This window comes from Bubalus kerabau, chromosome 9 (genome assembly GCF_029407905.1).
Source record: "Bubalus kerabau isolate K-KA32 ecotype Philippines breed swamp buffalo chromosome 9, PCC_UOA_SB_1v2, whole genome shotgun sequence".
In the NCBI taxonomy this organism is placed as follows: domain Eukaryota; kingdom Metazoa; phylum Chordata; class Mammalia; order Artiodactyla; family Bovidae; genus Bubalus; species Bubalus kerabau.
In genome coordinates, this window is record NC_073632.1 from 61121487 (window position 1) to 61149242 (window position 27756).

The 27756-nt window shown below is 39.6% G+C and overlaps 1 protein-coding gene across 1 annotated transcript in view; it reads right to left on the bottom strand.

The window, feature by feature from the left end:
• FHL5 (four and a half LIM domains 5) overlaps nucleotides 1-23490 on the bottom strand; it is a 57240-nt gene extending 33750 nt beyond the window's left edge. The window contains exon 1 of the mRNA XM_055535452.1: nucleotides 23311-23490. The gene's annotated coding sequence lies outside the window, so the exon portion shown is untranslated. The remainder of the gene's footprint in view (nucleotides 1-23310) is intronic.
• Between the last annotated feature and the right edge of the window lie 4266 nt (nucleotides 23491-27756).

The window sequence follows — 27756 nt, forward strand, 5'->3', positions numbered from 1 at the left end:
TGGGCTGATGGTCAGTACAGAGCATTTTGGAAGCCTCATTGAGCGAAGTATATTTTTCTATGCTCTATAATGAGTTACAGAAACCATGGTGATACATGTATAACCATGGCAGCTTGTCTGCCAACGCACTTGTTTCAGTTACTCTCTCCTCCCTCCCTGCCTGTTCCCCTCCACATATCTTTATTGTGGTGGTGGTGTTTAGTTGCTAAGTCATGTCTGATTCTTTTGTGACCCCAGGGACTGTAGCCTGCCACGCTCCTCTGTCTACAGGATTTTTCCAGGCAAGAATGCTAGAGTGGGTTGCCATTTCCTTCTCTAACCTGCATCTGACCCATAGATCTAACCTGCATCTCCTGCATTGGTAGGCGGATTCTTTATCACTGAGCCACCAGGGAAGCCATACCATATCTTATGGATTCCACTTCAGAAGCATTCCTTAAATCATTGTGTATGCCCCTCCCCACCGCCCCTTATATCTCTGATGGACAATAGTGGCTTACATAGAATTGAAGATATTATTAAAATTTTCTCATTCTATTGAGTGGAACCAAGCACATTTCTACTAGATGACTTTTGCTCTCTAAATAAGATCAGTTTCCCTGGGAATTCCAGAACATCACAATGCTCAAGAAAATTCTTTCTCAGACTCATGATCGTCTCCTTTCCCTGGAGAAAAACATGACAACTTCTTTGACTATAAAATCAAGTCCATTACTTAGCATAGAGACCATTTACTACTTTGTCTACTTTTCTGACTATCTCTTTATCCCTTCCCTAACCTTGGGCCATGTGGTATACACATACACACACTGCACATCACACACTACACACACACACCCCAACCCTTCACCTATGCTTTAGCCATTTCCAATGACCCAGTGGTAAAGAACCTGCCTGCCAATGCGGGAAACATGAGAGCCTTGGGTTCGATCCCTGGGTTGGGAAGATCCCCTGAAGGATGGCATGGCAACCTACTCCATTCTTCTTTCCTGAAGAATCACTTGGACAGAAAAGCCTGGCGGAATACAGTTCATAGGGTCACAAAAAGTTGGACACGACTGAAGCGACTTAGTATGCATGCGTGACTCCCTATTCTTCAAATGCACTATGTCTTTTTATACCTTTGATCCTTCACACATGACTTTTCTTCTATCTTCAATGACCTTCTCCTTCTCACCCCCTACCCTGTCCACCTCCTCATGGTTCAAGGTCCAGCTAAAAATCCTTCTCTGTAGCTTTCTCAGATCTCTGAGGACACAGAAGTTGCTCTCATTAGTTCATACATATGTGGGTTTTCACCACATTTGTATTGTGTGTCTTTCTCACTTCTAAGCTCCTCAAGGGAGGGATGATGCCTACTTCTGTGTGTCTCATGTCTGAGCACAGCAGGGCTTCAGCACATGCTTTATGACTGAAGAAATGAATGAATGGAAAACTTCCTATTTCCCATGAGCTTGGAATCCAAGACAAGTCCTAATGAAAACATAGAGGATTCTATCAACAGCATAAAAGATAAAGGTTCAAGAATAAAAAAGTTAAGAATTTGCATATGTTGACTTCAATAGTAAATTAATTCATATTATATCTTTGGCAAATATATCCAAGGACTGAGATAGAGATTAGGGAACAGAAGGTGAAGCTCCAAGGAAGCTTCTTGTCTATGTCAAGGAGGGTCCTTTCACTTTCCCTGAAGAAGTCAGCTAGAATGCCCTTTAAATCCCAGCTGAGGAAGATATCAAGGAAACAGCAGAAGGTGGCTAATCTATTGATATTAGTAAAGGGTTTCTCTCTAAACTGTGGGTACCAGTAAGCTTCCATTAACAGTTTTTGAACTGTTATGACCAGATACTTCAGTTCTCTGTTGGAAGCTGCACCAGCCTGTGAATATGATTTTCAGAGACAAATCTTGTCTTTATCAAGATTCCAAGGTCATTGTCTTCTGAAATCTGTGATGTTAGCTCAAGTATTATTACACTGAAGTGTTATCTGAGTGACTGAATTTGACAGAACTTGGGTGGAGTTAAGTGAGATATATGAAGAAATATATCCTCCACAGTCTGTGTAAACTAGGGCAGATGAAATAAGTATTAATATATGTTTTACAGTAGACACTTTATTTTGGGGGGGCTCCAAAATCACTGCAGATGGTGACTGCAGCCATGAAATTAAAAGACACTTGCTCCCTTGAAGGTTTGTCATAGACAAACCTAGACAGTGTTTTAAAAAGCAGAGACATTACTTTGCCAACAAAAGTCCATCTAGTCAAAGCTATGGTTTTTCCAGTAGTCATGTATGGATGTGAGAGTTGGACTACAGAGAAGGCTGAGTGCCGAAGAATTGATGCTTTTGAACTGTGGTGCTGAAAACTCTTGAGAGTTGCTTGGACTGCAAGGAGATCCAACCAGTCCATCCTAAAGGAGATCAGTCCTGAATATTCATTGGAAGGACTGATGCTGAAGCTGAAACTCCAATCCTATGACCACCTAATGCGAAGAACTGACTCACTGGAAAAGACCCTGATGTTGGGAAAGATTGAAGGCAGGAAGAGAAGGGGATGACAGAGGATGAGATGGTTGGATGGCATCACCGACTCGATGGACATGAGTTTGAGCAAGTTCCGGGAGTTGGTGATGGACAGGGAAGCCTGGTGTGCCGCAGTCCATGGGGTTGCAAAGAGTCAGACACAACTGAGCGACTGAACTGGACAGTAGAAAAATTTAAATTCTCAGATTTGAAAATACTAAGGAGTTAGAATAACTAATAAAGTTATACTCTTAGGTTTTTCCTTTGTTTCTTTTCCTAGTTCTGATGGTGGAGTTGAGTAGACCTGTGTATACTTTATTATCTGGTTTTTCCTTATAACCCAACACATAATATACAGAGAATACTGGGTTGGAATGCAGAGGCTATAGTTTGTTGCGGTAGTTGCTTTAGCCCTAGCATAGAAATGAGTGCTGGAAACAATCTAATCTTTCTGGCACTTACTTTCCTTAACTATGAAATGAGAACATCATTAGCAGCATATATCCCACTGAAGTATCAAGTGAGGTTGGGATGGAAAAGGCATGAGTGAGTTGGCTGTAGGTGTACTCGACTTGATGGAAAATGTGCAATTATAACTGTAGCTCCCATTTTGAAGAAGGAGGCTATTTTCCTAACCCCTCAAACACTACTTTTGAAAACTCAACAAACAATTTTAAAAATAACTAAAGCCATAACTTCAGGCCATTAATCAAAAATAACCTAAAACAAGCATCATAGAATTGTGGTGGAAAGTTTGATACTAGTCTCTAGGGGTGTATTCACAAGCTCAGTTTGTTGGAAGCTGAATGTTTTGTGTAGAGAGGTCAAATGAGAATTCTCCTGAGAGCTGATGCCACTGCTCTCCCATGAAACAAAACAGCTGACAAGAGCTTTCCATCTGGTTAATTTGTTCTGTGGATACTAACAAAGAAAACAACTGCTTTGTATGATTTTCTTGGAGGGATTACTTTCAGAATCATGTAGTTACGGCAGCTATTACTGACACAGAGGTAAAATGTAGTTCATGGTACTATATAAGAATAACCATATTTTATAAAATGTTATATTCTTTACAAAATAGAAAAAGTAGGGCTCTTAAAAATACATGATTTTAATACCATCCTTGAGTCTTTTCCTCACTGGGATATAAGAAAAATTTCAAGACATAAAGAATACCACTTTTAAGGTGAAACTGCATTATCCAGGCCTCTGCCTATTGAAATACCAAATTTCTGCTTTTAAATCCATCATTAGGCTTGTCTCAGTTTTTATCCTGAAGGAACCACTATCATTTCAATAGGTATTAGTTGTCTTCCCTTCTACTCCGTGTCAACTTGCTGTTATTTCTGTGAAAGTTGTTCTGGAAGAGCAAATACTGTTCCTAGGTTGCCTGAGGATCTCCTCAAAGTCTTGAGTTCTCATTTAGTGCTGGGGTTTGGTATATACAAGACTAGATTATTCGCTCAGTTGTGTCCAACTCTTTGCAACCCCGTGGACTGTAGCCCACCAGGCTCCTCCGTCCATGGGATTCTCCAGGCAAGAGTACTGGAGTGGGTTGCCATTTCCTTCTCCAGGGGATCTTCCTGACCCAGGGATAGAACCCAGGTCCCCTGCATTGCAGGCAGATGCTTTAACTTCTGAGCCACCAGGGAATCCCGGTATATACAAGGACTGAACTAAATGTGGTAGTTTATGTAAATGTGTTTCACATCGAGTCTGCACATGGTAGTGGCAGGGTATTTCCTGCCTGTGAATCCCCCAAATCAACCTCATTTCCTGGAAGTGGATTCTAATCTAAACATAACTCCAGATCTGATGTAAATATTAGAGAATATTTCCTTTACCCATTTCTAAGCTTTTTGAAAAATTCAAGTACTGTATGGAATACTGAAGATAGTAGTTGTGATAGTTTTTTGTTTCTGTTTTGTTTTGCTTTGTTTGGTTGGTCTTCTTTTCTATTTGAGGTCATCTTCTTCATGCTCACCATCTACTATCAGTATCTGAGCCCTGTGTGCCGTGCTGTGCTAAGTTGCTTCAGTCATGTCTGACTCTTTGAGACCCCATGGACCATCGCTGGTCAGGCTCTTCTGTCCCTGGGATTTTCCAGGCAAAAATACTGGAGTGGTTGGCAGTTCCTGCTCCAGGGGATCTTCCTGCCCCAAGGACTGAAACCACATCTTTCATGTCTCCTGCACTGGCAGGTGTGTTCTTTACCTCTACCACCACCAGGGAAACCCCATCTGAGCGGGAGTAGTTTTCTCAACACTGGGGAGGGAACTCATTGATTTGTCTACTTAACACTGTTTCTACCTGCTGCTTCTTGCATCTATTGAGAAATACAAGTATATTTAGCAAGAAGTGTGACCTGCCACTGTAGAAACTAAGTCTACTCTAGAAGGACTGAATCTCTAACACATGCTAGTCAGCTGAATTCCTTACAGGGCCAGGTATTTGAATTTACAAGATCACAGGAGAATTTTTCTATGGCCTAGTGGAATGTGCATCATCAGACAGGAAATGCAATGTCTTTTGTACCTTTTTTCCTTCAATTTTTGAGTTCAATGTCATGTGTTATAAAGACACTGATTTGGTCACTATAAAACCAAGACAGCTATTTTCGTTTCTTGGTGTTTTAAAATAAACTCTAATTTCCTTCCATAATTAGTAATGAGAAAACTCTATCCTTCTCAATTAATTCACCTTAAGAAGATGATAAGCATATTCACTTTACACAGTGGCTTGAGAGCAGGTTAGGGTAATAACCACGGACCCAGAAACTTAGGAAAGATGAGCTGAGTGCTCTAATCACAACAGTCTGGTCGATGCATCTTAACTCCATGTAATCATGAAAACCTAAAAGTAATGCTACTCAGAATATAGAAGAATCAAGCAAAAAATGCTTTCCATGATTTTTCTTCCAATAAATAGTTTTAAAATATGAGAAACCACTTCTATTCTGATGAAAAATAACATTAGAAACTCTCCAATGAAGTGAAGAGTATGCTTTATTTGGAAGGTGGCCAATATAAAATGATAAATGTATCCTTTATCTAATAGACTCTATAAAGTAGTTTTCTAAGTCAGAAAATGGCTTAAAAATGACAACTCCAGTTAAACAAATTAAGAAGAACTTTCAGTCATTTAACTGAGGGCACTAAATAAGAGTTCACAATCAACCACACAGTTCTTTTCTGAGAATAAGACAAGTCTAACCATATAATATACTGGTGTTTATGTATCCTGGCATTAATGTGTATTATAGATTCTTTTGGTTTATGACCTTCTTCTAATTCATAAAACATAATGATGGAAGAGGAGCTCTTTTCTGGGCCTTCTGAAATAGAATCTATCAACAAGTTCTATTTCAAGTATTAACTTAAAGCTGCAGACGTTTTTGCATTTTAAGATATATGAATTTATATTATAATGTATATATAGAGTACATGAGTTACATTTACAAGTTGTGTTTCTCTTAGATAATTTTTATATCCTAACTACTATTGTAAATGATGGAGGAGGAGGAGGTGGTTATTGTACTCCTTATGACCATAATGTAGGCTCACCAAGGGCGACCACTGTGTCTTTGTTGTTGTTCAGTCACTAAGTCATATCTGACTCTGCTACCCTATGGACTGCAGCACGCCAGGTTTCCCTGTCCTTCACTGTCTCCCAGAGTTTGCTCAAATTCATGCCCATCGAGTTGGTGATGTTATCTAACCATCTCATCTTCTGTCGCCCCTTTCTCCTTTTGCTTTCACTCTTTCCCAGCACTGAGGTCTTTTCCAATGAGTCAGTTCTTCACATCAGGTGACCAAAGTACTGGAGCTTCAACATTGGTCCTTCCAATGAATATTCAGCGTTGATTTCCTTTAGAATTGACTGGTTTTATCTTCTTGCAGTCGAAGGGACTCTTAAGAGTCTTCTGTAGCATCACAGTTTGAAAGCATCAAAGAAGCTCAGCCTTCTTTATTGTCCAGCTCTCACATCCATACATGACTACTGGAAAAACCATAGCTTTGATTAGATGGACCTTTGTTGGCAATGTGATGTCTCTGCTTTTTAATATGCCATCTAGGTTTGTCATAGCTTTCCTTCCAAGGAGCAAGTGTCTTTGAATTTCATGGCTACAGTACTGTCCGCAATGATTTTGGAGCCAAAGAAAAGAAAATATGTTACTGTTTTCACTTTCTCCCCTTGTATTTGCCATGAAGTGATGGGACAGATGCCATGATCTTAGTTTTTTTTGAATATTTTTGAATATTGAATTTTAAACCAACTATTTCACTTTCCTCTTTCACCTTCATCAAGAGGCTCTTTACTTCCTCTTCACTTTCTGCCACTAGGGTGGCATATCTAAAGTTGTTGATATTTCTCCCGGCAATCTTGATTCCAGCTTAGTGATTCATGCAGCCTGGCATTTCACATGATGTACTCTGCATATAAGTTAAATAAGCAGGTGACAATATACACCCCGATGTACTCTTTTTCCAATTTGAAACCAGTCTGTTGTTCCATGGCCGGTTCTGACTGTTGCTTCTTGACTTGCACACAGATTTCTCAGGCAGGTGAGATGGTCTGGCATTCCCATCTTTTTAAGAATTTCCCACAGTTTGTTGTGATTCACACAGTCAAAGGCTTTAGCATAGTAAATAGAATTAGACATTTCTGTGGAATTCCCTTGCTTTCTCTATAATCCAATGAATGTCAACAATTTGATTTCTGGTTCCTCTGCCTTTTCTAAGCACAGCTTGTACATCTGGAAGTTCTCAATTCATGTACTGCTGAAGGCTAGCTTGAAGGATTTTGAGCATAACCTTGCTAGCATGTGAAACGAGGCACAATCGTACAGTAGTTTGAACATTCTTTGGCATTGCCCTTCTTTGGGATTGAAATGAACACTGATCCTTTCCAGTCCTGTGGCCACTGCTGAGTCTTCCAGATTGCTGGCATATTGAGTGCAGCAGTTTATCGGCATCATCTTTTACGATTTGAATTAGCTCAGCTGGAATTTCATCACCTTCACTAGTTTTGTTCTTAGTAGTGCTTCCAGAGACCCACTTAACTTTGTATCTTTATCTTACTCATTTCTGCACTCCACATGGAGCCTGAAAGTGTCCAGCACTTACTGGATGATCTTTTAAAGTGTCTCAGATAAAACTTAGTCACTTTTTACTGAAAATGATGATGACTCAAGATCAAGAAAATAAGCTGAAGTACCTCCTGTCTTGAATGTTCTGTTGGAAGGCATCCTTATGAATCTCTAGAGACTAGAAGCATGCCAGGTGTAAACTATCTTCCCTTAATTTCTAGGGAGGAGACACCGGATACTCTTTCTTTTCCTCTGAACTGGTAGGGCAAGTCAGAGGGTAGCAAATGTCTTGTCTTTGCAAGTCTACCAACAGTTTAATAGATGGATACAGGTTTGGAGTAGATGTCTCTTAGGACCTTTTAATTCTGTTTTCAACAGTAATAGTCACTGCAGCCTTTATACTCCTGTGAACCTCTAGTAGGGATTCTCCTTGGTCCTTCACAGACCATGGGTGAGGGTGGCAATCCCAGGAGTCCACCACTGAGGGCTGACCATAAGGCATAAGTGCCCCTTTTCATAGGAACACAATTTCCACTCATTCTAGAAATTCTTAACTCTCAGTTGATCATTTTCATGACTTTTGCACGGACAAGTCAAAGAACCAGTTTATAAAACTACTCTAATCATCCCATTTGGCATTTTGGCAGCATCTAAATACATATATGGCAGAAAAATATGACATTTGTGTTCTGCCTTATAAGGTAGAATATTGTAAATCATACCCATAGATGGTGCTTTGAAGCAAATTAGATAATATATATCAAAATACCTTAAAACCATTATGAGTTATGGAAAACTAAACCTTGCTGAAATATATAGGAATTAATGGTAGATAGAAAATTTTAAGAATATATATAATTTGTTATCCTAATAGTGCTATAACATTTGGTACTGATCAAAAAAAGCTTACCTTCTCATTAATCAACATTTAACTTAAAAATACCTAGTCACTCTTGAAGAAACTCAAAACAGTGATGAAGAGACTGGGAAGGTAGTGAGATTTTGCTTGTATATAGTCTTTTGTACCTTTTGACTTTTGTACCAAATGACCTATTTTAAAAACTAAATGAAATCTTAACACAAATCAAAAGACTAAACTTACTTAAGTCACCTGTTTTTGATGATAGAACATAAGGACTAGAAGAGATAGATCAATTTTAGCTCCTTATTTTACAGGGATAGAAACTGAACTCCAAAGAGGATGTTTATAGATCTAGTATTTTTTCTGGAAAAATGGAATATATCTTCCAAATAAAATTTTGTAAATACTTAAAAGGAAATACCCATATTGCTAATCAAAATGAATTTTAATAAAATTCAGACTAAATTACTAGTTAGTAAAGATTGAACTTTAGGACCAAATTGTTAAATAGAAATGAGATTTTCTTTAAAATCAGCCAAAATTTAATGCCAGTTTAGTGACCTGTTTAAAGAGTCTTACATGTACCACCGTTTTGGTAATTTCACACAATAGTTTCTCAACTTTGCTCTGCATGATCTCATTTCTCTAAAAGAAAGAGAAAGAATTGACTTCCACTTTCAAAATATTAGTTGTACAACCAACCAATCTTTACTTCAATAGTTTACTAAAATAATTAATCTCAGTCATTACGACAAGGATGAGGAAAGATAAAGAAGGAAGGAAGATGTGGAGACGTAGAAGAATCATAGAGAAACTTGGAGAAAGGAATCCCCTATAGATACAATAAGATATTTAGAGAGAAAGCGTCTAGTGCTGCAGTCATTTTGATATTTTTCGTTCTCTTTAAAAAATGCTTCTGATTTCAGCCCATTTTCACAGTACCACTAGATCTAGGAGCTCAGAGGGATTTTTGAAATTCTCTACTTTATTCCTCTCATCTATCATGTGAGAAAAACTGAAGTCCAGGAAGGCAAATTGACTTTTTTTTAAGCTTACAGAGTGGTCGCTGAAAAAACTTCATCCAGAATTCAGATCTCCAGGCTCATTATAGAAGCCATTTGCTATGGCTGTTTTCATACAAACACAGGCAAAAACTTTGTATGAAATGACAGCTTTGGTTACCGCTGTGATTTTTTTTAAAAAAGAGAAGAGGTGAAGTTCACTTCAGTTCAGTCACTCAGTCACGTCCAACTCTTTGCGACCCCATGGACTGCAGCACCCCAGGCTTCCCTGTCCATCACCAACTCTCGGAGCTTGCTCAAACTCATGTCCATTGAATCGATGATGCCATCCAACCATCTCATCCTCTGTCATCCCTTTCTCCTGCCTTCAATCTTTCCCAGCATCAGGGTCTTTTCTAATGAGTCAGATCTTAGCATCAGGTGGCCAAAGTATTGGAGCGTTAGCATCAGTCCTTCCAATGAATTCAGGACTGATTTCCTTTAGGACTGACTGGTTTGATCTCCTTGCAGACCAAGGGACTCTCAGGAGTCTTCTCCAACACCACAGTTCAAAAGCATCAATTCTTTGGTGCTCAGCTTTCTTTATAGTCCAACTCTCACATCCTTACGTGACTACTGGAAAAACTATAGCTTTGAGTAGATGAAACACTTTTGGTAAAGTAATGTCTCTGCTTTTTAGTATGCTGTCTAGGTTTGTCATAGCTTTTCTTCTAAGGAGCAAGTGTCTTAATTTCATGGCTGCAGTCACCATCTGCAGTGATTTTAGAGCCCAAGAAAATAAAATCTGTCACTGTTTCCACTGTTTCCCCATCTATTTGCCATGAGGTGGTGGGACCAGATGCCATGATCTTAGTTTTCTGAATGTTTAGTCTTAAGCCAGCTTTTTCACTCTCCTCTTTCACTTTCATCAAGAGGCTCTTTAGTGCTGGCACTATCTGTATCTGGTGGTCTACCTTTTCACTGTGTCCAGGTTACAGCCTCACATGCATGAAGAGAGACGATCTTACATGCCTGAAGGCAAGCTGCCACTAGCTGTACAAAACCATGTCATTAGCCTCAAAAGCAAGTACATGTTCCCCTGAACATTCGAGACAATTCAGTTTCTATTGGTTTTTGCTATAGTTGTGTGTGTGAGTTGCTCAGCGTGTCTGACTCTTTGCATCCCCATGGACTGTAGCCAGTCAGGTTCATCTGTCCATGGGATTTTCCCAGGCAAGAATACTGGAGTGGGTTGCCATGCCCTCCTCCAGGGGCTGTTCGCGACCCAGGGACCAAACCTAGATCTCCCACACTGCAGGCAGATTATTTAGCTTCTGAGCTACCAGAGAAGCCCTTTATTATAGTTATTACTGATTAACTGTGCAGTTGGGAAGAAAAGCTTTATCTTCCGCATCCTCACCTAAAAAATTGAGGTAATGATGTGTGTGCATGTGTGGTGTGTGTGTTTGTGTGTATGTATGTGTGAGTTTATGTGCCATGAAGAGGGAGTTTAGGTTTGGGTTGGAGAAGGGGTGGAGATTAAGGCTAACTAATTTTCCTAGTATTTATACCTGAAGCAAAATAATCTTCCTACCCAGAATGTGATTTAAAAAGATACAAGGCAGGGTTATATCCTGTACTTTGTTGATAACACTAATCAATAATTACAAGCTACTCTCTTGACAGTTTCAAATTTGTTGGTGATGGAGTGGGTGGCCACTGAAATAGTTATAGGGTAATCTTTAAAATCAGCTTTAATTTTCATCTGTTCTCAGTCTCAGAGATTTAACCAGAGTCAGTTCTTGGTATCTGTCAAAGGAAAATGATTGGACCCAAAGTATTCACAGCCTTCACTCAGCACTTGTGGGTTACAGTTTTGGCAATACAGTGTGTGGATCTCAGGTTGCTTATGCTAATTCTGTGTATAAAGCAAAGGGGAAATCTGTTGTCATTCCTTTGGAAACCGAATGTTCACAGTATTGGTTGACAAGTACTGGTTACGATTTAGTATTATTTTCGTTTTCACCCCAGGCCTCACTCGATGTGTGAATTTTTAAGGCCTGCCAACCTGTCACACTAGCGGTAGCAGAGCCCTCTGCCTTGTTCAGGCTGTGTCCCTGGCACCTGAAAGAGAGCCTGGCCTAAGTATGTGTTGAAGGAATGCAGGAAGAAAGCTGAAGCTTTGGCCATAGGATCTTAACTATTTAGGGTCAAACTGCCGCTGCCCTCCCACTTTAGAAATCAGACTGAGCCAGAGTCTTTAAATGACTGTCTTTGAATCACATTGCTCTCTGTGACCTATCCCTGGTCTAAGTTCTTTAGCATAGAGTTTCAGACCTTTCAAACTCTGGCATCTGCGTTGAGCAGATTTCTTCAGTTTTAAACCCAACAACATCAAACGGTTCTCTGAACACTGTGAACTTTATTTCCATAGTTTTCACAAAGAGCTCTTGAGTGCCTAACACAGTGCTTGGCAGTGAAGGTAAAACGGGGTCTCTCCTTGTGAAAAACTTCTACTCTGGCATGGGAGAGACTTACAAATAAGCACTGTACTCCATCCCTCTGCCACCAGACCAGAGTTCTGGCTCTAAAACTCCACGGCTCTCCGTATGTCAGCACACACTGTGCACCACAGCCCTAGTTAATTGTCCTTCCTGCTCAACGGAGCTTCAGGCAGGACAGATGCTATGTTGGCCCCAAACTAGCTCGTGTCTAGCATATTATCAGCACATACTGGTCACTCACTAAATGTTGTGGATGAGAGGGAGTGAGAGGAGAAAGGAGAGGGCATCTGGACATACTTGGATGTAGGCACAGGATGCCCTGGAATTAGGAAATTTCTAGAAAATGTTAGTTAAAGCTTCTTCCAGAGCTGTAACTCAGTGGTAAAGAATCTGCCTTCCAATGCAGGAGATGCAGTTTCCATCCCTGGGTAGGGAAAATTCCCTAGAGGAGGAAATGACAATCTATTTCAGTATTCTTGTCTGGAGAATCCAGTGGACAGAGGAGCCTGGCAGGCTACAGTTCATGGGGTTGCAAAGAGTCGGACACAACTGGGCACCCATGTGCATGTTTAGATCTGTAGCTTGAAGGTGGAATAAAAGCGAGTCTTTAAGTAAAGGTGGGGAGAAGCAGCAAGGACTCCACACAGCTGTGAGGGAAGCAGTAGGTGGGGGTGTGGACTAGGCCAGAGATCATTGCTACAGCTGTAGAGGGACCACACTTGGAGGGTGGTCCATACCTGGATAGGTGCACTTACTGTTACACGTCAGAACTTTCAAAACTCAACTACACGTTGCTATGAATAATTTTAGCCTACTGTTCTCTTCTTGGTCAGCTGAAGACCATACTGTTAAGCAGGCCTGGGACATATACCTTCAACTGAAAATCTCTCTTATTTGGCATTTCAACAATTTACATTGATGACTTAAATTTATACTAAACTAAAATTACAGTTGTTACTGTTGTTCAGTCGCCAAGTTGTGTCTCTTTGCAACCCCATGGACTGCTTGCTGTAGGCCAGGCCTCCCTGTCCCTCACCATCTCCCGAAGTTTGCCCAAGTTCATGTTCATTGCATCAGTGATGCCATCCAGTCCTCTCAACCTCTAACGCCCTCTTCTCCTTCTGCCCTCAATCTTTCCCAGCATCAAGGACTTTTCCAATGAGTCAGCTGTTGGCATCAGGTGACCAAAGTGCTGGCGCTTCAGCTTCAGCATCAGTCCTTCCAAGGAGTATTCAGAGTTGATTTCCCTTAAGATTGATTGGCTTGATCTCCTTGCAGTCCAAGGGACTCTCAGGAGTCTTCTCAACACCAGAGTTTGAAGGTATCAATTCTTTGGTTCTCAGCATTCTTTACAGTCCAGCTCTCACACCAATACATAGCTATTGGGAAGACCACAGCCTTGACTATATGGACCTTTGTCAGCAGAGTAATGTCTCTGCTTTTCACCACACTGTCTGGGTTTGTCATAACTTTCCTGCCAAGAAGCAATTGTCTTCTGATTTCATGGCTACAGTCACCACCCACAGTGATTTTGGAGCCCAAGAAGAGGAAATCTGTCACTACTTCCACCTTTTCCTCTTTCTGAAGTACGACTGAACTGAACTGAACAGAATGGGGCCAAATGACATGATCTTAGTTTTTTAACATTTAGTTTTAAGCCAGCTCTTTCACTCTCCTCCTTCACCCTCATCAAGAGGCTCTTTAGTTCCTCTTCATTTTCTGCCTTTAGAGTGGTATCATCCACATATCTGAGGTTGTTGATGTTTCTTGCACCTATCTTGATTCCAGCTTGTAACTCATCCTGCCTGGCATTTCTTATGATATGCTTAGCATATAGGTATAAGCCGAATGACAGCAGACAGCCCTGTCATACTCCTTTCTCAATCCTGAACCAGTTTTTCCATACAACATTCTAACTTGCTTCTTGACCCGCATACATATTTCTCAGGAGACAGATAAGATGGTCTGGTATTCCCATCTCTCTAAGAGCTTTCCACGGTTTGCAATGATCCACACAGTCAAAGGCTTTAGTGTAGTTGATGAAACAGGTAGATGTTTTTCTGATATTCCCTTTCTTTCTCTATGATCCAGCAAATGTTGGCAATTTGATCTCTGGTTCCTCTTCGTTTTCTAAAGCTAACTTGGACATCTAGAAGTTCTTGGTTTGTGTAATGCTGAAGCCTACCATGCAAGATTTTAAGCATGACCTTACTAGCATGGGAGATGAGTACAACTGTCCTATGGTTTGAACATTCTTTAGTACTCTCTTTCTCGGGAATTGGGATGAGGATTGACCTTTTCCAGTCCTGTGGCCACGGCTGAGTCTTCTAGGTTTACTGACATATTGAGTGCAACACTTTAATAGCATCATCCTTTACAGTTTTGAATAGCTCTATTGGAATTCCGGCAGAGCTTACATTTATACAAAGAAGCAGGAGTATTTTTTGAATTAAAAATCATATTAAGGAATCTCTCATTTCTCTCAGATTTCTATACTGGCCATGTAAAGGAATTTGTCTTTGGAAAGTTTTGAAGGTAAAATGTTTGTCCCTTCACTTGCTGATTCTGTTCTACCTGGGGAGTCACTTAACTGAGAAGCAACTGGGCAAAGGACCCCACTCAAGTGTCTCCCACTTCCCTCCAGTGGGATTTGCCAAGGCATAGCCCTAAACTCTGCTCTCCTGGAGGGAGTCCACTGCAGCCACCCAGCCACAGGAAGGAGCAATGAGTCCAAGTTCTCTACCTCTGCAAATAAGCTCAGTTCAGGCTGGGAGGCACAGTCTCAGGGAATAGCTCTGTTTTCCAACCCAGCCTTAACAATAAAAACATTGATGATAAATTGATTCATATATGACACTGTATCTATTTCACAATTGTCCTAAGAACTCTGAAAGGAGAGGTTCATGAGTAAGTGGGACTTTCAAATCCATACATACATCCCAATAAAGGCGGCTTTATTCCTAAGTCCTTTTGTTGTGCTGTTAGCATATGCATGTGGCAGAAGAGGAGAAAACAGAACACACACACACACACACAGACACTGCTCCTGCTGCTGCTGCTAAGTTGCTTCAGTCGTGTCTGACTCTGTGCGACCCCATAGATGGCAGACCACCAGGCTCCCCCGTCCCTGGGATTCTCCAGGCAAGAACACTGGAGTGGGTTGCCATTTCCTTCTCCAATGCATGAAAGTGAAAAGTGAAAGTGAAGTCGCTCAGTCACGTCCGACTCCTAGGGACCCCATGGACTGCAGCCTACCAGGTTCCTCCATCCATGGGATTTTCCAGGCAAGAGTACTGGAGTGGCTGCCATTGCCTTCTCCATACACAGGCTAGTTTTTATTAATCAGAATGGTAAATTAGGATTCTCTGATTATTTTAACTTTGTAGTTTAAAACTTAACAAAAACAAAGTGAAGGAATGAATAGTGTTTCTAAGCTCTTGGCTCAGTCTAAAAACAATAAATATTTTAATTACCTCGATCAGAATAACCATTAATTCTATTTTAAATGTCTTTAGTAATTTAACTTGTTATCTAGTCCCTCTTTAGATTACAGTTTATAAGATTTTTGAATTTTGAGTATCAGTTTTTCAGATAGAACTCTGATAATGCCTACATTTATTTTCATTAATCAATTTTTTTCAGATCACTTGGTGTCTGAATGAAAAGTATCATAAGCAAAGTACTAATAGATATTTTAATAATGATTTGTGGTTTACAAGGGCTTCCCTGGTGGCTCAGACAGTAAAGAACCTGCCCACAATACGGGAGACCCAGGTTTGATCCCTGGGTTGGGAAGATGATCTGGAGAAGGGAATGGCAACCCACTCCAGTATTCTTGCCTGGGAAATCCCATGGACAGAGGAACCTGGCGGTCTACAGTCCATAGGGTCACAAAGAGTTGGACACGACGGAGCGACTAACACACACACACGTGGTTTACAAAGTGCTTTCGGGTCTATTATCTAGAGCAGTAATTTTTAAACATTTTTAGCTTAAGAATATCTTAGCACCTAATAAAAGTTATTTACCTCTCCTTAAGAATATATTCACATTTTTGTGTTCATGGAACTTCTTCAAACTTGCTGAAGCCAAGGTTCTTGGTACTAGGCTGCTGAGTGGAGGTTGCCAACTACATCTCAAGAACAAAAATCCAGCCACAATCTGTGTTTGCATGGCTTGAGGCCTAAACATACCTTTTACATTTTTAAGTGATCAAAGAAAATCAAAAGAAGGATAATTTTTTTGATATGTGAAATTATATGACATTCAATTTTCAGTGTCTATAAAGTTTTATTGAAACACAGCCTCTTTCATTTACAGTCTAGCTACTTCTGAACTATCACTGCAGAGTTGAATAGTTTTTGAAATCTAAAATATTTACTGTCTTTTCCATTTACAGAAAACATAAAACACATTTTGTGTTTTTTGTTATATTTTGTTGAGTGTTTATTAAATTATACTTAACTAGGGTTTGAAAAGAACTTTTGCACACTGCTTAAAAAATGTAGAATTATTTACTAAATGACTTTTAAAATAACACTGCTGCTGCTACTGCTAAGTCACTTAAGTCGTGTCCGACTCCGTGTGACCCCATAGACGGCAGCCTACTAGGCTCCCCCGTCCCTGGGATTCTCCAGGCAAGAACACTGGAGTGGGTTGCCATGTCCTTCTCCAATGCATGAAAGTAAAAAGTGAAAGTGAAGTTGCTCAGTTGTGTCCGACCCTCAGCGACCCCATGGACTGCAGCCTTCCAGGCTCCTCCTTCCATGGTATTTTCTGGGCAAGAATATTAAAATAACACTAGAAATTATTAATATGGTGTTTGGAAAATTACTTAATGACATGGCAAAATGCTCCTAATATTGCTTTAAGTGGAAAAAAAAGTAGGAATTAAATAATCAATGTGATCTTGACCACATAAATATTTTTGAAAAGTAGAAAACAAGTTTAGAAGAAAACATACTCAAAATTATTGATTAATGTTACAGATTTTTAAGAAGATTTTTTACTGTTCATTACTTTTTAAATTGTACAATGCATAATATACACTTTGAAAATAAGGAAAAATATTGAACAAAATTAGATTGTAGTAATATATTTTATAAAAAAAAAAAAAACAGTGATTAGAATCTTCTGTAATAGTGTAAGTGTAGAAATGTTCAAGGCATCAAAATAATAGAATGATTGTAATTACAAGGCCAGAAATAATTTTTACAACTTCATTTAGGTGACATGATAGCTTGGTGTCAGATGCATTTTTTTCTCCCTGCATGCAAATTATATCTGTGAACTAACTGCTAAAGAAATGCTGAATTTAATGTGAAGAAAAAATTTTTACATAAAGTCAAAGCACTGTTCTATACTGAGAAGCCTTGGTCAAAATTTATCATAGGCATCTCCTTGTTCACCCATGAAATGGTTATCAGCACAGTGGAGAGATTCATGATAACCTTGACCAATATTTTTATAGATATTAATACTATACTGACTTTATCTACTTGAATGAAAGTGAATACATGAAGGAATGAACATGACTTTTTGACTCTGTCAGGAAAATGATAAATAGTTTGATACCTTGACCAGGACAGCTATTAATAGACTTTTAAAAAGTATTAGGAATTGCATGATAATGGCATTTTACTTAAATTGTCAGCAAGAATAATTAAATATAAAAGATATTTAAAGAGAACAGAATCAAGCTGGAAAGCAAGAATCCCAGAAGCTGATTTCCCCATCATCTACAGTGCATGTTCTCATTGCAATTAAATTGAAAATAAAACCTAAAGTGTATTCTTAAATAATGAGAGGGGAGAACCTGATACATACAAATGGTCTACTGCAAAATAAAACTCAAGGTCCATTGATAATTCTGCTCTGGCAAAATGAATAAGCAAAGGAAAATCTTAAGGTCCAGCAGCAGCAGAATTGTATAAGCAGAATTTGAGAAGATATAAAAGTAAAAAAGACTATGGGTAGCATAGTTCTAAAACAAAATTCTACAAGATGGGTATTTTTATTCCATTTAAGGAAGTGAGGCGAACTCATTTGCTCAAGTTCACAGAGGACTTAACATGGACCAGACTTCAAAGCTTTGACTCTTTCCTCTGTATCACACTATCACTCTTGCACTGATTTTTAGCCTTGCATATTTATTTAATGAATTTAAAACTCCCCCCGCCCCCTTTCCAGTGGGTTAACTGCAACCCAGAGGCCTCATTTGCAGAGAAGCTCATTCTATTACATCAGATCTTAAATCTTTGTTCCCTGTCTCCATGTCTCATTTTATGGTCTTTGGAAATGTGTCTATAAAATGCATTCTTTCTTACTGATCATCAGAAACTTGCAACAGTGTGTAGAATGCTAGAAATTCAGCAGTAATTGCCATAGTCCCTTGCTCTAATGAAGCATACAGTCTTACAGAAGAGAAATAAATGAGACTATAATGTGAGCCCAAGAGGGTACATTGGCAGTTTGAGAATATGAAGAAGTGGTACCAAACATAGATTTGGGTAGAGGGTGGTCTGTAAGTTCTTTGCAGAGAAAGGAGCACCTGAATACGACTAAGGTGAGTTAGGTCTGTGGGCAGAGAGCTCTGTGGAGAAGTGCCCATGGAGGCCTGGCAGAAAAGAGGCATTTGCTCAATTCCTACTTTGCTGAAGGTCATTTGCTGTGACTGAGAAGTAGAGTGTGTTATGTGTGTGTGTGTGTGCACATGTGTGCATGCCTGGGTGTGCCCATCAGTGCAACAGTAAAAACTGTTTTGGAGAAGACTATAGAGGCTGTTATTCAGGGTCTTGTGCTCAGGGCTCAGTTGCTCAGTTGTGTCCAATTCTTTGCAACTCCATGAACTGTAGTCCTCCAGATTGCTCTGTCCATGGGATTTTCCAGGCAAGAATACTGGAGTGGGTTGCCATTTCCTTCTCCAATTTAGTCTTAACTAGTAAGAAAAATAACTTGTGCTTAATACTTATTCTGTGCCAGACACTGTTGTAATTTTAATATAACACATTTATTCCTCATTTTAAACCTAAGAAAATGTTATACTGTCATGATCTTCATTTCATATACAAGGACAATAACACACACACACACACACACACACGTGTGCACACTAAGTGACTCTTCTAAATTATCAGATTTAGTGAGGAATACAACAGACTTGAGCTCCAGCCAATCTAGCATGAAAAGTACGGTCCATGAACCAGTATTATCAGTATCACCTGGGAACTTGTTAAAAATGCAACAACTGAGGCACCAACCCAGACCTACAGAATCAGAATAGACATTTTAACAAGGTGGTTCCTGAGCACTTTAAAGGTTGGGGACTTCTGCTGTAGCCCACTGAACTCTGCTGCTTCTCTTTAACTTTGAGAAGGAACCTGGACATTATCCTAAGGCCAGTGGAGAGTCAGGAAAAGGCTTGAAGTAAGAGATGGTCAAAATCAAATCTATTTTTAGACCAATAGTTTCACGTCAATCACTCTGGCTTCAGTATGGGGAGTGAAGCCAAAGAAGGCAATTCTGGAGTCAGGGAGACCCATGAAAGGACTACTGTTTACCAAATAAAGGAGGATGGCAGCCTGAAATAGGGCGATGGCAGTGACGAAGGAGGGAAGCTGGTGAGTGGATGAGGTAGTGTGAACAGAATTTGGAGATTCTTTGGGTATATAAATTGAGGGAGAAGTGGAGTCAGTTCACCTCCAGTTTCTGGCTTGAGCAACTGGTTGTATCATGGTGTCATTTTCTGTACGAGGATACTTGGGGGAAGAGGGTGGAAAGTATGAGAGGCGGTTGGTTGATGAGTTTACTTTTAGATTAAAATGAGACTTGAGAGGACTGTGGGAAAGTCAAGGAGAGCTATTCAGTCAGGTCCAAAGAGTGAGTGAGGGGAAACCACATAAATTCCTTGGACATTTTGAAAGGGATCCCAGGGCAAATTCTAGGTCAAAATTTCTACCTGGCTTGCCCTTCATGTCCCTCCACTTACTCCATTGTATTCACTAAGGTCTACACCTGCTCTGGGAAGTCCTATATTCAGCAGACAATCAGACATAGAGGTTTGTTGCTCAGGAAAGGCATCTTAGCAGGACATAAAGATTTCAGACACCTAAGCATATAGAATAGACTGTAACTGAAGCTGTGACATTGCTCAGAAAGAGAAAAGAAGTCTAGGATAAAGGGAAGAGGAAGAGGAATCTGTGAAACTGACTGAGCGTAGTGGTCTTAGAGGTGGGAGGAAAACTAGGAGTTGGACATCATGGAAGCTCTGGGTAAAGAGTGTTTCAAGATGGGAAAAGTGGAGACTAAGGTAAAATGGTTCTGAAACAGTAAGAAGAGAATAAGAAATTTCTGCTGGATTTAGCAATACACTAGCGATTGATCACCTCAGTGAGAGCTGGGGAAAACTGATGAGGATCAAAGCCAGACAGCAATAGATTGAGAAGTGAGGTCTAAGAAAGTGGGGATTCTTTACAGAGTGTAGACAATACTTTCAGGACATTGATCTATAAAGCTTAGGAATGAGGGTAAACTGGAAAAGCTTGGTAATGAAGCAGAAGCTTTTCAAGATGGGGGATTTGAATATGCTTAAATGATGATTTTGCACTTTTGCTAAGTCACTTCAGTCATGTCCAACTCTGTGTAACCCCATAGACGGCAGCCCGCCAGGCTCCCCTGTCCCTGGGGTTCTCCAGGCAAGAACACTGGAGTAGGTTGCCATTTCCTTCTCCAATGCATGAAAGTGAAAAGTGAAAAGGAAGTTGCTCAGTCATGTCCGACTCTTCGCGACCCCATGGACTACAGCCTACCAGGCTCCTCCATCCATGGGATTTTCCAGGCAAGAGTACTGGAGTGGGGTGCCATCGCCTTCTCCGATGAATGAGTCTACCCATTTGTAAAAACGTGACTGATGAAAACAGTGCAATCACTAGGTTATCACACTGTGCGAGTTCAGTTGTCACGAGGGAGCAACTCAAAGAACATCACACAATCTATAAACCAGCTGGAAGGAGCCATCCAGACTTTGCCCTGCCAAACCCTTTCTGGGCGATGATTAGACAAGTCCTCATAGATGATATACTGTGTGCAGAAGTATATGATGATGAGAGGAGCCAATAAAGAAGGAAAGATTAAAGTCCGTGAACCCTGAAGTAGAAGATATGAGATAATGGGCACTGGTTTAGATCTTTCCTTTTATGCCCCAATCTACCAATAGGTCGGTATGGGGATTTGGGAGAATGGCCAGAGAATAGGTAGGTCCCCCTTCAGTCACCTGTTCCACATTCTGGGGTCTCTAGAGGCTTAGTCCTATCACTTTTCCTTTCTAAGCATTAGTCTCCACAGAATAAACTTCTGATATTTGAATCTTCCACTTTTATATCAGTGGACATGCTGTCCAGAACAAGTATGACTATGGATTAACTATGTATCTGCTTCAAAAATTAACCCTTAAATGTCATCTTCAGCTAAAATCTTTGCCTTAACTTTTCCTGTCCTTGGGTGAATTGAGAGAGTCAGACATACTTCCACCTTAATCCGTTTAAAGATTGTATAAACCCAACTCCAGGTTTCGTAGAGAATAGTAGTTCATAATCAGGACACCTCAAGAATACTCAAGAACAGGTTTCAAGAGTATATCAACCCCAGAAATGTTAAGGATAAAAAGTCTATATACCATGTGCCTCTTTTCTTCTGAGCCATGTCCGTTGATTCTCAGATTGTTAAGAGAATCTGTGATCCCAAGTCTATTGTGGAGATAGTGCTCAAGCTGATAATTTTGGAGGGATTTGAGCTGTTGTGGCAGGAAGGAGTCCCCTATCCTCCTTCTCCTTCCCTTCCTATTCACAGTTCCTTCCAGGGGGCCAAAAGGTAACCAAGAAAAATGATGACAATCAGAAAGGATAAAGAGAATTACAAGAACATGGAAATATAAGGTTGTTTAACTGACATCTGATTCAGAACTTTCCATGTGAACCCAAGTATTTGGTTTTCAATTCTAAAGAGGTCATTTCCTAGATTGAAAATGTGAAAAAACAAATCTAAGCTTATGCAGCATGTTCTAGAAAAAATTTTTATTTTCAATATTATAGTAGAAAGTTGCTAGCCTTGCTTAAGCAACCCAAATTAATCCAGCTTTACTCAGAATGTTGTTAGCAAATATAATAAAAATAAGAGGTAGACTTGTCAGTCAGGTGATGTTACATTAAAGCACAAATCTGCTGCTCTTGTTTAGGTAGAACAGTCCCCAAACAGGAATTGGCAACTAATGACAACACATGGGAATAAATAGAACAAGTGTAGAGAACAGATGTCAGAGTTTACCTTTCCCACCAAGCAGTTTGGATTATGGCTTTAGGCACATATCATAACAAATAGGTTAAGAAATACCCTGTGCGAGGTGTATATCTGCAATTGTTTGTGCTAAATCTTAACCCATATATGTTGCTAATAAAAATCCTAGAACCTATACATGGTAATATTGTGAATGTGAGATGACAGCTAAAATGACTTGTTACATTTTATTTATAAGAATTACACATTTTATTAATGATTCTTTTTGGTTCCCACATTTCCAAAACCCAAATTGACAAGTTGAGTTGCATTTGGTTTTCAAATGATAACAGACACCAAAAAGAATCTGATTAGAGAGGGAAAAAGTATAAACACATATGGGAAGCATACTTCTGCTTTCATAATACTATCTGTTTCAAGAAGCAATGCTTTAGATTCATTCAGCATATTACACATGGGTCAGACACACAGACATTTTAATTCAATCTTAGAAAGCCTAACATTAGGAATTGTCTTTATGCTTGCTTGTGAAAAATAGGCAGTTTTTCTTTTTTTTAATAGCAGGAATCTCACTAACTCAAAATCTGTAAATGACTTTAAATTGTGCTCTGGATAAATCCAGCCATAAAATATCCTTAGTGATAAAGTTAGTCATTCAAATAAATTAAGCCAATTAAAACCTGAGAATCAAGTCATTCCCTTTTTTATGAATACAATGAAGTTGTATCTCCAATTATAGACAATTTTCAGAACTCAGGAGACAACGCAAAAGAGTTATCTGGCTACTACGTTGCCTTTATACACATGGCATCAAATTGAGAAATCTGAAAAGCTCAGCATATAAAGTTTGATAACTGCTGGCTCAAATGCCTTTTAAAAAGTTTCTAAGAAACTTCAAGATATATACTTGCTTGCCAAGTAAAACCAAGTCACCACAAAGTTTCCTTTAAGTAGCCATGAGAAAGTTTATAAGAATCTCCTGCACTTAAAAAAAAATTAGAAATGCAAAGACAACATTAAGGAGAAGAAAACAAAACTTACTTTTTCTTAAAGCCGCTTCTTCCAACAGTTTAAACAGGATGAAAGGAGAATATATGATGATTTACTTTCCCCTCCAACACATTCATATGTTACCTCCAAGAGGTACAGAATGGGCCACCAAAACTGAGGGTCCCTCCCAACTGCAGCCTTTTTAACTTTGTGGAAGAAAATAGGAGGGTGTGTGGGTTTCCTCCAAGTCTTGTGACATGTACATAGCTGACTCCTACTGGGCTGAAAAAGCACTCGTCAATTTTTACTTAAAATTATGAGTAGCAATACTCTGCAGGACATCCTTAAAGGGAAATCCTGCCAGAATTAGTACATGAAACGTCTAGATAATCTCCAGAAAGTTTAAAATATAAAGTGCACATACAGACATTCACATACACTTAAGAAATTCCCACTGCCTAGGCTAAATTGAGGGTATATTTAAATTAAAAATTTTTTTCTGTAAAAGATGATATATTTCCTTTTTTTTTTTTGGTTGTTGTTGTTGTTGCTATTATTTCAGTGACAGAATCCTTCTTATGGGTTGCTGTGTGCTGTGCTTAGTCATGGCTCATGGTCGCTCAGTCATGGCTGACTCTGCGACCCCATGGACTGTAGCCTGCCAGGCTCCTCTGTCCATAGGGATTCTCTCCAGGCAAGAATACTGGAGTGGGTTGCCATGCCCTCCTTGAGAGGATATTCCCAACCCAGGGATTGAAACCAGGTATCCTGCATTGCAGGCAGATTCTTTACTGCCTGAGCCACCAGGGAAGCCCCAAAATACTGGAGTAGGTAGCCTATCCATTCTCCAGGAGTTCTTCCCATCTCAGGAATCAAACTGGAGTCTCCTGCATTGCAGGCAGATATTTTACCAACTGAGCTAAAATCAGATCTTCTTATAGGTTAGAAATGGACAAATTACAGAGCTTTTTTGTTGAAATATCTGGAAAGAGATGAGGGCCGATGTTCTTACCTGTAGCGTTTTTGGTAGCTTGAGAGATGAATCGTGGGGTGTGGCCTATATCACTGCCTTCCTGGGAAATTGGTGAACTCTGAGCCTTACACCTGACTTGGATAACTCAAAGTAGTTACCTGCTTCCTGCACCTGAACTGTGGACCTGGCATTCCCTGCTGCTGCCTCTTTCCCTATGAGCTGGCAACAATTGTTATGTCACGTCCACGGCTGTATGACTTCACTTAAGCACAAACTCAGTCTTTTGAAATCTGAAGTCAAAACTTAAAAAGTGGCCAGATATTTCAGGAGCTGGATCTAAAGAAATGTTTGAATACTGAACTAATCTACAACAGGAATTCTCAGTGGGTCATATTTACCTATAAAGCAGGTGACATTTACCTTTAATCTCTCTGTTTAAGGCCATTTCTTCAGTTTGTAAAGGTGGGTGAGGAAGGAAATGTTCTGCTTTAACTCCATCTATTCCCGGACCAAACTTGACCTGTCCTTGTTCCAGGTGCCAAAGAAATATGTTAATGTTTTCTGAGGTCAAACTCAGTTACATACAATCAGAAAACTGGAGCTAGGGAAATATATAAAGGCAATCAACTCAGTGCCTTGTTATTCACCTGACTTTGATGATAAAGATATTATGAAAATGAAAACATTGTGATGAGCAGCAACAAATTGATTCAGTGAAAGGACAAGAGAACATTCAAACTATTATAAAACATTCAATCTAACATAAAACCTATTATTAGTAATAGCTTTTAATTCTCATGATGCCACGGGTAGACTGGCATTAATTTTCTCCTTTTAAAGGTGAGGAAGTAGAGTCCAGGAGTTATAAAGTCGCCTATGTCCCCATGTAGTTATGGAACCCCCTTTATTGCCCCTGTGTTTTCCTGAGAGGGTAATCTTCATTCACACATCCAACCTAAGATCCTCCCGCTCCATTCTCATTAGCTCTCAATCCACATAGCTCCATTAAGCTCATAAAATATCTTAGTTAACACTCCTAAGAGTAACTGTCTTTAATCTTACCTGAAATTTCTCATCTCTGCCATGTCCATTTCTTTTTGAAATTCTCTTCCCTTGGTCTCACTAAGTCATTCTCTCCTAATTTTCTCCTTGGGCTTAGCATCTTCAACCTCCTTTCCCTTTATTCACCTCACCCTTCCCTAGAACTTCATTCTCAGTTCAGGATGCTTCTCTACACTCTCCATGGGTTTTCTCATGAAAACGATCAGTAATATGACTACTAAGCCTGTATTCTCAGCTGGTATTGCTGTCTAAGGTTCTAGGCCTGTATCCTATTGTCTCTTCGCTTGTATCCTCTTTGCACAGAGGTCTGTAGGCATCCCCAAACAAACACTTATCTTTTCCCCACCTCCCACTGTACAGATGAGGTCTGCTGCATTTCCTGTCTCAGGACATGGCACAATCACCTAATCCATCATACCTTGGACTTCTCACTTTCCTCAGTTAGTCTCCACCATCCCCATCATTCATCCCCATCCTCAACTTCTGGTGGTTCTACTTTGTTAAATATTTCCTAGATTTGTCATTATCCCTGCATTCTGGCCCTCACATTTCTCACTTGGATTGTTGTTGCTGCTGCTGCTGCTAAGTCGCTTCAGTCGTGTCTGACTCTGTGCGACCCCATAGATGGCAGCCCACCAGGCTCCCCTGTCCCTGAGATTCTCTAGGCAAGAACACTGGAGTGGGGTGCCATTTCCTTCTCCAATGCATGAAAGCAAAAAGTCAAAGTGAAGTCGCTCAGTCCTGTCCGACTCTTCACGACCCCATGGACTGCAGCCTACCTGGCTCCTCCGTCCATGGGATTTTCCAGGCAAGAGTACTGGAGTGGGGTGCCATTGCCTTCTCCAGGATTGTTGTTATCAGTCATAAAACATTTGGCATCTACCTCAGTCTAGTCCCCTTCTATAATTTCTTTGTATCACTATAAAACAATATTTAAAGATATATTTATTGAATTATAAAATACACGCTTCTTGCAGAAAGTCTGAAGTAATGAAAAACATTGTTAAAATGACTTGAAATCCAAGAGACAGTCGCAATTCATCACTCAAATATCTTTGAAATATTCTGTATGCATACATGTAGCTATACGAGGAAATGTTTATGTATTTTCATGCAAATGCTTACACAGCTATAGTTAAATACATTTAATAAGAAAATCAAAACCACACTGCATATATCTTTTTTACTTAATATACTGTGATTTTCCAAATCAAATATTTTTGAAGTGGCTGTAAATAATGGCTGCAACATAATGAAGTATGTGATGGAATAATGTTTCCTCTTTTTTTTTTCTATGATCTGTTTTCTTCAACACCGAAACTTAGCCTCAGCATTTATAATTTATGACTCACAAGACTTAGATTCTTATGGGAAAGAGAGAAGAAAAAAAAATAGAACACTCTAAGTTCATTAATTTAAACTTAAACATTTAGTTTAAGGCTGTACTTTACTAGTAAGTAAAGACAGTTTAGTAGGAAAACAATTTGCTAAAATGATTTTTTCTTCTTTATAATGAATAATAAACACAGGAGAAAACCTGTGGGGATTTTGTCATAGCTTGACTAGTCAGAGAAAGGACTTTTCTTTGGTGGAAGACTGCCTCCGTTCCTTGAGAGATGTAGCATCCACATTTCTATCAGAGGTTGGGGGGAAAAGATTTGTACACGTTTTTAAGTTCACATTTTACTTCTCAGGAGACACTGATCTCACAAATAATACATACATTTTAAAGGATTTTGGCAAACTGTCAAATTGCCTTTTAGAATGGATGATCTTTTTAAAAGACAATCACCTCACTTCCCTGGTTAATCTTTAAAGGCAACCTCTTGCTTTTAGGAGAATGGCTAACTTCTCAGCTTAAATGTAAGCCATTTTGTGATTCCCCCTCCTCTAGTCTTTCCAGCTTCATCTTACACTACTTCCCAAATCATTTTTCATATTTCTCATACTTTAGGAATTCCAAAATTTCTTGCTTCATATTATCTTAGTAGTCTGGAATCTCCTTTTCTTTGTCCAGAAATGCCCTTACCAGGCTAGTCCTACTTTTCTTAAGGGTCACCTCCAGCTGGTTCAGTTCCCCTCCCTGCAGTACAAGACAGTTTGACTTTCTTCTCCCATTACATCCTCTGCTTGCTGCTCTCTAAACACTGTATTGAACTATAACTGTTGATTCTTGCCATCACCTTGAAAGCAAGACACATTTTTAAGATTTGTATTCTTATTCTTTGTACTTAGTTGTCTTACAGGATCCAGATTATTGAGCCAAGGATTGAAACTCACCATGTCCTCTCTTTCCTCCATCACACCCCAATATAATCCCTTCCTTCCTGCTCTTCAAACACACATTCAGGTTAAGTCTTACTACTAATCACTGAAGAGGAACAGAGGTGCAAATAGAGACAAGCCTGGTAAAACAGATAAAACACAACATTGGGAACCTTAAAAAATTTAATACCTGTTTA